We start from the raw sequence: 12,248 nt of genomic DNA on the forward strand, positions 1-12,248 counted from the left end.
ACAGTCTTGCCGCTTTCCTCTGATTGACTGGGATGTTCAACAATGGAGCAGGAGGGAAGACTGCAGTAGAAAAGGTTTTGTAACCCTTAGCAAGGATTCTCTTCAAGTTAGAATCACACCACCTGATGGGGAAGCAAAGTAACCCTAAACTGCCTCCAGAAAGCAGGTGGCAAGTCGTTGAGACTACCCCAGACCACTGGGAGGAGGTTTGCAGCTGCTGGATGACTACCAAGAACCCTGGTCATGGCAGCTGCAAGTTTTCTGGGAGGACTCAAAGAAATCTGATCCCTTACCACCACACTATTTCTTCTGCAATGGAATTAGATTTGATGCCTAATCTTTTGGGTCATGAAGAAAGTGTGCTATAGAAATGAGTACTTGACACACAACTACAAACATCTTCCCTTGATTCTTCACCACTATGTGGACTTGGACCTCTAGGCCACATAATTCCAGACCATGGAAAAGGATATTCATGAATGCCACCTTCAAATCCAGAAGAACTCAGTGAAGTAGAGACAGGCATGACATCAGATGTCCTCGGCTGCCACCCTTGCCACACCTTGTCACATTAAAGCCACATGTATATGATTAGCCATGGCCTTAAGAATGGTCAATTGACCGATTCATCTTTGCAATCCCATCAGATGGCTATTCTAAAGAGGAAGTCATTTCATTGGTGATATCTTGGCAAATCTCCACTGTATGACACAGATAAGAATTTAGGAAAAGGGTAAGAATGACCATTTTAACAAGTGAGTTTGTACAATCACCATAGATTCCTTATCTCATTCATAAACCACTGGAACCTAGACAGCATTCATAAACCACTGGAACCTACACAGTGGGAGCCTTTTTTAAAGTTATTCCAGAGATCAATATATCAAGCCTGGGGAATCCCTGACCAAAACACAGCCAGAGTGGACACACAACCTAGTCAGCTTTCCACAAAACATCAGCCACAACGTTGCGGACAGCAAGGCAACGACAATAGCTGCCTTGACAACACCTGAAGCCAGAAGAACCACCTGAGAAAATGTACTGGGAGACTCTAAAGGTCTTTAGGACAGTTATATTCAAAGAGGATGCTGAGGCATCAGATTTATCAGCCTTCCTAATGCATCATGCATCTCCCAGGCACATCACCTCTAGTACCTAGCCCACTTGCCTTCATTAAATCACTTTAAAGGTGTTGGGGGGAGGGATAGGCAATCTATCTTCCCCATCATTAGTAAAGGATGCAAAATGTTTGCAGAGCTGCCTCTTTTTGAACCTCTTCTTCCAAGAAGTCCTGGTAGGGGGACACAAAGAAGATAATCTATGCTCTGAATTGGATTAACAAACTCTGAGGAATCTTGGTCCTAACTACTCCTCTGAGAAGGCTGGTGGATAGTGGCACAGCAGAAAAGGGTGACTCACAGTGTGAAACCGTGAGAATAGCAAGATGAGTGGCTATAGTAGTCCCAATAAAACAACTGATGGTATAGCGTCAACAGTGGGGACTGAACTCAGTGTAGAACAGGAAATACCAGTACTCCTCTAGTTAGAGCAGGAAAGATCACAAAGGGCAGATGCTGACAATGATGCAAATTCAGACCTGAACAAATAAGCCAATAGAAAATTCAACACCTACATGATCAGCACCAAAAAGAAAGACTCCCAAATAAACACAGACTGCAACAAATTTGGTTCATGTACCCACTGCCGCATACAAAGTGCTGAACCTTCTTTCTCATAACCACTAGAGAGAGTAGCAGTGGGTGTAATAGTTGCAACAACATTCACCAATATTTTATTATGTCAAACATGAGAAGGCAAAATCTTTTTCTTCTATCCTTAATATACAGCCCAGATACCTCAGTCGGTAGAGCATCAGAATGGATGGCGCAGTGGGTTTGTGTTGTCGCCTCACAGCAAGAGGTTCTCTGGTTCGATTCTCAGCTGGAGTACCTTCTGTGCGGAGTTTGCATGTCCTCCCTGTGTTTGTATGGGTTTCCTCCAGATACTCTCATTTCCTCCCATGTGAGAGACACGCTTCCCTGGGCCTCCGCTGAAAATTGGCTTGTTCTAAGTTGGACTTTCCCGGTAAACAATGTTACATACATACACATGTACTGATGATTTACTGATTTACATATTTCTGTACAGATTAGCAAAGTACAACTGACCAGTTTATGGAGTACAATTACGAACATGTTCTTTAGGAGAAATTGATATTTTAGACATTAGGTTAAGAAAACCTACAGAAAATACACCATCATGTATTCATGAGAACCCCTATGTCCATACTTGTGACAGACATCATATATATCAAACAAATAATCTGGTTACAAGGCCAGTCATTAAACCTTTCTCCACCCCCCAATATCTGCTGTTATAAACTCAGAACCTAATGCAAGGCCTTTAGTTTGTCACCAATCACTAACAAGTCAGATTCTTTCACACAGCTATATTATCTAAGCTTTCATTAAATCATATGAAATTTTTCTTCTATTCCTTAGTAGATATAAATTCCACCACAAACCTGCTCTGCAGTGAAATTACTATCTTAGCATTACAGATTTAACTGTCTTAATTAGAAATATAAATGTTTGTGGAGATTAACAAAGAACGTTCCTTAGGATTAACCCCCCAAGGTTGCATCAAAAAATATTATGGATACATTTAAAAATAAGATCCCTCTGATTAATCCATAACAGTACAACAGTTTCTCTAATCCATCCCTGAAGCAAAACTCAACACACTTGTTCGGCCTAGTAAGGCATTCTTTGTACCCTTTCTAGTGTCTATTTGAGAATGGTTATATCAGGTCATGGCTCCACATTCAAAGTTGGTATTGCAACTGTTTTATGTATTGGAATAAAAATGTACAGATAAGTAAACTCACCATAACACTAGCAGTGGGATTCAATAAACTCCATGAAGGCTTCACGCGAAGCCTACACAGGAGTTTACCAGATTATCAGGGTCGTATACCTTGCTTCTTGTGACTACTATAAAGCAATATACACTAGAAAAGCTTCCCAGAAATTAAATGCCAGGATAAGGAACACTTCTATGTTACCTAACAAAACAAGCAGATCATGCTTTATAAAAGCATTCAGTACCTGCACAGTGAGGAACTGATTTAAGGACTGAGCAATTTCAAATCAATCTTAAAAAGATAGTTACAATGGCAGTAAATCAAATTGATCATTTCCATGCACCTATGGTACAGTCCTATTCAAACATTTTAAATCTTTGCGGGTTGCAGTGCAAGTAAAGTGCTAGACTTTGATGTTCTTTTTAACACAAACAGCTGAATTAACACAGACACGAGTATTTGCTAATTGATTAAAATAACCCTCTTAACAAGTTATATTATATGTCAATATGTTGTACAATGTTTTGAAGAAGTCTGAATACGTCATGTACTAGTTAAAGGCATAAGCACGACACGTGTAAACAGCACTTGCAGCTCCAGTGGTGTTGCTGTGTTGATTTTTTGGAATTTTCTTACACCATAATGAATAAAAAAGCATTTGGAGCTTTATTTACTTGCTCTAGCAACGAAATGGCAAAAATCTGTTTTCGGAGTCTTCATTCTATGCCACCTGAATTCTGCATCCTCATTAGGCAGGAGAATACTTAAAGTAACTGAATGTACCTAGTACCAGTATCACCAATATATCCAGCACTGTTGCATCTCCTGTAGTGCATGACAATCTTGTCAATAGTCAGAGCTACTAGAAGCAAAGATTTAGCTAGTGACACTTAATAAAGCAATGTATTAAAATTATGCATTGGTACCCCTCACTAGTTTTCCCCAACATAGAAAAGCCATAATCTGCTACATTATTTCATACTAAGGATTTAGATGATGCGATTTAAATAAAGGTAATTTAAAATCAAATGCTTATGATGGAATGATTTATTTATTTTCAGAAAGTATTAAAGCTGACCATATCCTAAAAGACAGAGGGTCAGTCAATGGTATTTGGGGAAAATAATGCAGTATACAAAGAAACAAAGTGCTGCCGACAAAGTTTGGTACAAACTCATGGACATTTTGAAGAGACAAAAATCTATCCTCCGTTAGTAATTGATGACAGAAACGTCTGAACTGAATAACCTAAATGACTCCACACATTCAATTTGATGCACAACACCACACATTCAATCTGATGCACACCACCACAACAAAGAACAGATTTCTGTTTGTTTAAAAATTCATGAGGCCACATTACTTGAATGAAATAAAAATGTATTCCCCTCTTATCTCATATAAAACTAAGTTGGGACAGTATATTATGAAAACACTTCTCAAAAGAAAATTTTCCCTGCAACTGGTTCCGGTATCTTTCCAATACACAATAAGATAGCCATGAATCCCCATTTTTACAAGTAACTTTTCCACTTATCCAGTCGCATGATTTGATATCAATCCGAGTAAACATGGGAGAAGATACTGCTCCAATGACAGACAACGTATTAAACTGAGAGGTCAATCTTAGTGACCAAGGTTGGAGCCAGGGCAGAGATGACAAACAAAACGTACAGTTGTGAACATGCCATTACAGTAGATGTTCAAAATGACCACTGCTGCAGTAGCCTTACCTATATGGGTTATATCCTGCCAAGGATATCACAGCCAGCTTCCAAAGTTTTAGGGCACCTTCCACACTCCCAAACTGTTGAGGAGCTCAAGCCGAGTTGACTAAAAGACAAGCTGTAAATAGGGGTAGTCTTTGAAAAAAGCTCGCGCAGCAAACCTACTTAAAAAAAAAAAGTTGTCGTTTTCATGCAGTACCTTCTGGTATTGGGTTGTCCAGGTAACAGTAATGATCTATATGCCCACAGGGTGGTATGCAGCATGCCTATCACCAGTAGTGAAATAATGACAGTCATAGGAAAAAAAGGTCCTTGTGAGGCTCATCAGATGGAATAGACAAGGACCACAGACATAGAAATCCCTCCATAAGATGGACCATAGCAAAGGGACTCAAACTTTAAACACCAAAATGAGAATGACAATGGCCTTGTGCACCTTGGTTCTCTGTATAAACTTTGGAATAAAACGAAAATGTGTGGAGGGGGGGGGCATACAGGAGTTCCAGAAGCCAACTTTGGACCAGTGTGCATGAGTGTCTATGTCAGAGAGAACTGGGAAAATATCTGCTGTACTTGGAGATGGTCAGGGATGCAAAAAGCTCTCAACAAGACATCCTCTTCTGGCTGAAAAGTATCTGGGACAGTCAATGAACTGACAGCCCATTCAAGAGGAATCAGTAGGCAAAAGCTAACATTATCCACTAGTGAATCTGCTTCTCTAAAAATATAGGTAGTGATAAAAAAAAAAAAAAAAAAAAAATTGCATCAGCATGACCCTTTCCAAAACCCTCACTGCTTTTCAATGAAGAGATGCATATTCCCCTCTAGTGGTTAATGTACCACAACTACAGCCATACTGTCACAGCGAATGGCAACTGCACTATGAGGAAGGCAGTCCTGAAAGGCATACAAGGTAAAAGAAATGCCTTCATCACTATAATACAGATAACAAAATTGGACTATGCTTACAACCATGTAGCTTGGACTGTGTCAAAAGCATCCATAGTAGCCATCAGTCCTTTTGGGGGGGGGGGGGGGGTTTGAAAGGGACTGCCTAAAAGTAAAGTTGTGTGCAATGTCAACACTGATCGACATTCCCTGCATTTCTTGGGTATCCTGACCAGATTTGAAAAAAAATATCCTTTCACTTAGACCACTGATTTAATAATCCACTGTATGTACCTCATGTAAAACCTAGCATAAGACACTAAATCAGACGTCTCAAACTCAGAGTGCCATGATGGATGCACGAGGATTGCCATACTTAATTCATAGTCATAATTTTAAAAGCAAAAATAAAAAAAGCAGTCGCTGAAGCTAGAAATGTAGTCTAGTAGCTTCCTTCACCTAAATTGCAATGGTGCGAGGGTTACTTGAGAACAGAGCTTTCAAGTTTGATAACACTGCACCAAAAAGGAGGTATTTCCATGAAATAAACGGTTTTAAGGCATAAAGCTGTCAAACAATTTATAGGAATAAAGTACTCTTGTGAATAGAAGGAATTTTTTTTTTTTAACAAACAGGAGAATGGCTTGCATAATGCAGTGCACAGCTGGCATCCTATAAAATGGAAGAGAGTCTGTGACAACTGCATCCAGGCCTTTGTACAGTTCAAACTGGTAACAACTTCAAGAAAAAAGCTAGAAATAGACAAATAGCAAAGGACACACTAACTGCAAAATGGATCCAAAAATCGGCACTGCTGGTGAAGGCACTGCTGGTGAAGGTACATACCACAAAACTCATCATGATTCGCGGTCACTGGAACAACTGGATAAACTCAGGAGGAGATACCAGTAACTCCAGAAAGGCAGTGGCTAGGAGTTGGTCATGACTGTATGAAAAACCTCTACAAATTTCAGCCTCTGGTTCACTACTGTGATAGCCATACATTTAGAGAGCACCCCAGGGATAAGATGAAACCAAACAGAAATGCTCAGAACTGAAACCAACTAGCCCTAACTAGAAGGAAACAAAGTTCCAGGATACCTTCCAATTTTTATGTGAAGATGTAGCCATCTTGGAGATTCAAACAGACCATCAAGTCTCCTAATAAGCAGGGAAGGATGAACCGGACCACACCATGACTGTCTGGAAGTTTTACATGGTTTCAAACCACTTCAGGTTACCGTGATGCAAGAGGAGCCCAAAGCCCTTAACTTTGAGTGACTAGAAAGAATGTCAATTAATAGGAAAAGCCCGGTCTGATGGGACCTCTTGCTGGTGCTTTTCATAATAATCTTAAACTCTTATTTTGGCTGTATTTCTACAAGAGGTTGTGAAGCCATGTAGTAAGAGAGGGAAGATGATGTGCTGTATGAAAGAGAGTGGTATAGCCTCTGCAAATAAAGCGCTGACCACCTGTCTTGCAAGATGGCCATCCACACCAGGAGCTGGAAGGACAATTGTCCCAATGCTACCTCCAAAATGGAACAGTCATTCAAATCCCCCAAGGAATTTGCTGGCGTCCTCACCAAGGGAGGGAGGAAGAATCCCTGTTGTGCCGATTGCCTCTCCTTCTGTGGCAGTGTCTGTTATGAAAGTTTCCAAAGCCACACTAGTACCTTTCCTAGAGCTAGTTTCCAATTAGCTTTTAGTTCTGTCAGTACCGAACCTCACTTTCTCTCCTGCATGCTATAAAACAAGAGTTGTGTAGGTGAAAAGTTAAAGCCAGAAGCAATTAGGATCTTGTCCTCTTTCCCATCACCTTCAAGCTTTTCTTTAACCTTAGAATGAAATGAACTGAAGCCAACAAGTGAGGCACTGATGAAGGACATCTTGAAGTTCTGTCAAAATCAGCATGTTGGAGCTAGACACTACAATGAATTGCCACACTGGTTTCTTCCACCCTTGTTGCACCAGAATTACCAGCTAGCCATGTGATGAGACTTGAAACTGAAGAAACAGTTGTCAAATGTATACCAATTTCAAATTTCTATTCCTTACTACTTTGTGTAGCAAGTTTGTTACTTTGCACATGCCTCTCCGGTCATGCTGTTGTTTCCTGAAGAGCTTAACAGAGCACCTGAACAGAAAAACCTGCAGATGCATACACTCATTTCCTGAGGCAAACCATCCAAAGATTCTTTGTATGGGGGTTGGACTGCAAGACTCTCGGATGTATGAGCCCTCTTTAAAGCTGCTTCCACCACAATGGATTCAATGAAAAGGACCCAGTTCAAACCATTGCAGTCCTTCAGAGACCACATTATATCTCATCAGACTTCCCAATACAGGATGCCAATTTCATAAGGCTGATTCCAGGCTTACTTGATAAAAAGCTCCACTATCTTTTCTGCTTAAAGACCACAATGCAGACCAAACAGCTTCTTGTACAATATGTGTTGTGGAGATGAAGGGAGATTAGATCATCTACCCCCTCTCTAATCATTTACAGGATTTCACCAAAGTTTAGGTCTGGAAGGGATAGTGAGAAGCTACCACCATCTCCACAGTCCATGTCTGGTATGGGGAAGCATAAAGGGGGGAGACTGGGATTCCTCTTAAACATTTGTGTACGTAATGGATTTCATGGAGGAAGACGATGACTCAGCAATGAAAACTATGGATTTTGCAGACAGCCTTCCAATCCTCTATTCCTTTTCTGAGGGCATCAAGAAGATTCAGGACCAGACAAATATGTTGCAGGCTGAAATGGATTCTTTTGCAGAAGCCAAATGAGGCAGGTGCAAAGATACCTGCAACATCATCACCATGGCCAATTGCAGAGAGACCCCCAAGGCAAAAAGGGTTGAAGGCCAAAGATTTGTCCCCACTGGAGGATGATTCTGAAAACTGAATCATGTGCCATTTGGGGGCCAGTCACCAGCACAGATAATGGCCCTGCACCTCAGCCTGACACAGTGGACCTAGAAAGCTTAAATACTGAGGAGTTGAAAATCTGCAACACTGCCCGTGCGGACATTGGAACCCAGGGCTCAAGGAACACTCAGCATAGAATGAAGGCACAATCTACATCAACATAATTAAATGATGTCGAGAGGGTACAACCCACATTAATGTCACCATCTACACAGCTCTGACTGTACACTGGGTTTGTTACATGGTCTCAGATCACCTATCTAGATCTCGCCAAGGCGTTAGACACCATCCCCCACTCTGGAATTATAGATAAACTCACTAAACTAGGTATAAATCCCTATGTCACAAGATGGGTTGCCAACTGGCTTACTGAAAGAACCCACACTGTGAAAGTAGCAGACTCCAAATCAGACTTCAGACAAGTGGAGCACCACAGGGTTCAGTCCTGGGTCCTCTCCTGTTTGGTATCTACTTCTCTGAAGTACAGGCTAACACAGAAGGTCTTTGGCTAACTAAATTCGCAGATGACTGCAAACTAGGAGCCATAATTGAAACTCCTAACGATGTGGACATCCGACAAAAGGGATTCACAGAGAAAGATGCCTGGTGTCAAAGACATGGTCTCAAGCTCAATGCCAAAAAGTGCATGGTCATCCCCTTTGGTAAAAATTCTGTACCCATGAACTACCACATAAGCGGTAGTCTACTTAACACCGAAAGTGTAATAAGAGACCTTGGGACACAGGTGGACAGTAGACTCTCCTTTGATAATGACATCGCCAAAGTGGTCAGGAAATCCTTCTACGTGGCACACCTCATCACAAAAGGTTTCTCATCCAGAAAAAAAGGTCATTGCTCCCCTCTACTCGTCACTCATTAGACCCATTATAGAGTATAACGCCCCTTTTGGTATGTACCTCACAAGACATCTACAACAACTGGAAAGGCCACAAAAATACCTCACAAAGAGCATTGCTGGCCTCAAACAGATGCCTTATGCAGACGGTCTCAAAAAACTCCAGCTTTACTCCGTCGCATATCGCCTATTCAGGGGCGATCTCTGCCCAACATACAAAGCTATGTCAAACCCAGAGCTGTTGGACATGCTCCACTTAAAGAAATCCCAATCCCTCCACTCTACGGACCTAAACCTTGTCCCCACAATAAACAGAACATGCTGGAGGGATAGATTCCTGTCCCAGAGACTTCCCATACTCTGAACAGACTACCTATGTCAAACAGAGCTCCTCATTAGCCCTCTTCAAGAAAAATCTTGATGATTGGATGGGTAATAGGAAATTCACCCGGGGATCACTGCTGTGGTTCTGCTCGACAGTGGCACAGGAAAATAATTTTCTTGGGTAGCGAAAGCCAGGGTACATTTTTGGCTAGGATTGTATAGGCCCCTAGGGCCAACAGCCTAGTACCTACCTATGAAAAGGGAAAGGTATGGAGACAGTAGTGAAGAAGACTAAGAAATTAAGCCTTTCTCCAATCTAGACATACAGGGATTAGTGAGTAAAATCAATGCCTTTCTCAGCCTGCATCAAATCCCTCATCTCCTGGTATTCCAAACTTAAACAAGAAGTATATAAGGAATGGAAAGACCTGAGAAATAAAGGTCTGGAAGGTATAAATTTGCATAACTCAAGTGCTACTGCTGGAGATACGCTATTTTGTTCAGAAAGGCTATGGGAAATGTCCTCTACTACACTCTGAGGCAGAAGAGACATGAGAAGGACCCATAAACATTTTCCTCTTCTACACTGGACATCTAGGACAGAGAAGAAATATCAGAACACAGCATTTTCCTGCTCTCCCTCTGTCTCTGCAGACTTTTCTTTATCTATAGACTTGTCCTTAAGCCTACTATGGCACTCTCTGAAAGGGGTCCCCCTCATTTCATGGATCCAAAGCAACCCCTAACCTTCCCTTGACATCAAGCCTTCAGAAAAAAAACTAATTTTGAACGCTTATCTCTGCACATATTTTGCAATTCGTATTCAACACAATTGGTCCAAGGCAAGTTATATACTGCACACAGGATTTGTAGTGTTACCTTACATTTTCATAAAGCCAGTCCAAATTAAAAATCACCACAATGGAAATCTTAAGAAGCAAAAAGAAAAGAAAATATACATGCATAATCTACATTGTGTGTGTCTGTGTCTTTTACATATACACATTATACAGTGGATGCACACCCCTGTTAAAATGCCAGGTTTTTGTTATTAAAAAAACTAAGACCACAATAAAGCATTTCAAAACTTTTCCCCCCTTTAATGTGACCTATATATAACTTGTACAACTCAATTGAAAAACAAAACAAATCTGTTAGGGGAAGAATATAAAAAATAAAAAATGTACAATAAGCCGGTTGCATAAATGTGCACACCCTTAAACTAGTACTTTGTTGAAGCACCTTTTGATTTAATTACAACATTCAGTCTTCTTGGGTAGGAGTATCAGCATGGCACATCTTGACTTGATAATATTTGCCCACTATTACTTGCAAAAGCGCTCCAAATCTGTCAGATTGCAATGGCATCTCTTGTGCACAGCCCTCTTCAAGTCACCTCACAAATTTTCTATTGGATTTAGGTCTGGGCTCTGAATGGGCCATTCCAAAACTTAAATTTTCTTCTGGTAAAGACATTCTTTTGTTGATTTCAGTGTATGCTTGGGGTCATTGTCGTGTTGAAAAGTGAAATTCCTCTTAATCTTTCTAGCAGATGCCTGAAGGTTTGGGGCCAAAAGTGACTGGTATATGGAACTGTTCATAATTCCCTACACCTTGACTAAAGCTCCAGTTCCAGCTGAAGAAAAGCAACTCCAAAGCATGATACTGCCTCACCATGCTTCACTGTGGGGATGGTGCTCTTTTGGTGATGTGCAGTGTTGTTTTTGCAACAAACGTACCTTTTGGAATTGTGGCCAAAAAGTTCAGCCTTGGTCTCATCAGACCATAAACACATTTTCCCACATGCTTTTGGGAGACTTGGATTGTTTTGCAAATTTAAGCCAGGCCTGGATGTTTTTGTGTGCAAGAAAAGGCTTCAGTCTTGCAACTCTACCTCATAGTCCAGACATATGGAAAATTCAGGAGATTGTTATCACATGTAGTAAACAACCAGTACTTGCCAGAAATTCCTGCATCTCCTTCAGTGTTGCTGTAGGTCTCTGGGCAATCTCCCTGACCAGTCTTCGTCTTGTCATCAATTTTGGAGCGACGTCCAGTTCTTTGCAATGTCACTGTTGCCCCATACTTTCTCCACTCTTTAATGATAGTCTTCACTGTGTTCCATGGTATATCCAATCATGTGGAAATTTTTTTGTACCCTTCTCCTGACTGATTCCTTTCAACAATGAGATCCCTTTGATGCTTTGTAAGCCCTCAGTGAACCATGGCTTTTGCTATAGAAGGCAACTGAGTAAATGTCAGGAAAATCCTACTAGGACAGGTGAACTTTATTTGGGGATTAATCAGAGTCTCTAAGTGATGGCAGGTGTGTACCCAAGAAGACTGAATGGTGTAATTAAATACACACACACACACACACACACACACACACACACACACACACACACACACACACACACACACACACACACACACACACACACACACACACACACACAATTATACACATTTCTTTTGTTGCACTAAGAGGCAAGGAGTCATGCATGAAGGAGCAAGCTAGAACCCTGACAAAAGTTCTGAAAAAGTAGAAAAACATGACCCAAATGTCACCAGATCAACAAACTGTAGAATAATGGAGCCAGAAGGTGAAGAACTGAAAAATTCCAACAAAATATCCTTGAACTATTACTCTAAT

General features: G+C 41.0%; 1 protein-coding gene across 1 annotated transcript in view; it reads right to left on the reverse strand.

Annotated features, from left to right (window-relative positions):
* The window catches only part of CCDC34 (coiled-coil domain containing 34), a gene marked incomplete in the record, with an annotated part of 365,523 nt that overhangs the window by 320,492 nt on the left and 32,783 nt on the right, over positions 1 to 12,248 (reverse strand).

Source organism: Protopterus annectens, chromosome 17.part0 (assembly GCF_019279795.1).
Source record: "Protopterus annectens isolate FY-2018-M chromosome 17.part0, PAN1.0, whole genome shotgun sequence".
Taxonomy (NCBI): Eukaryota; Metazoa; Chordata; order Ceratodontiformes; family Protopteridae; genus Protopterus; species Protopterus annectens.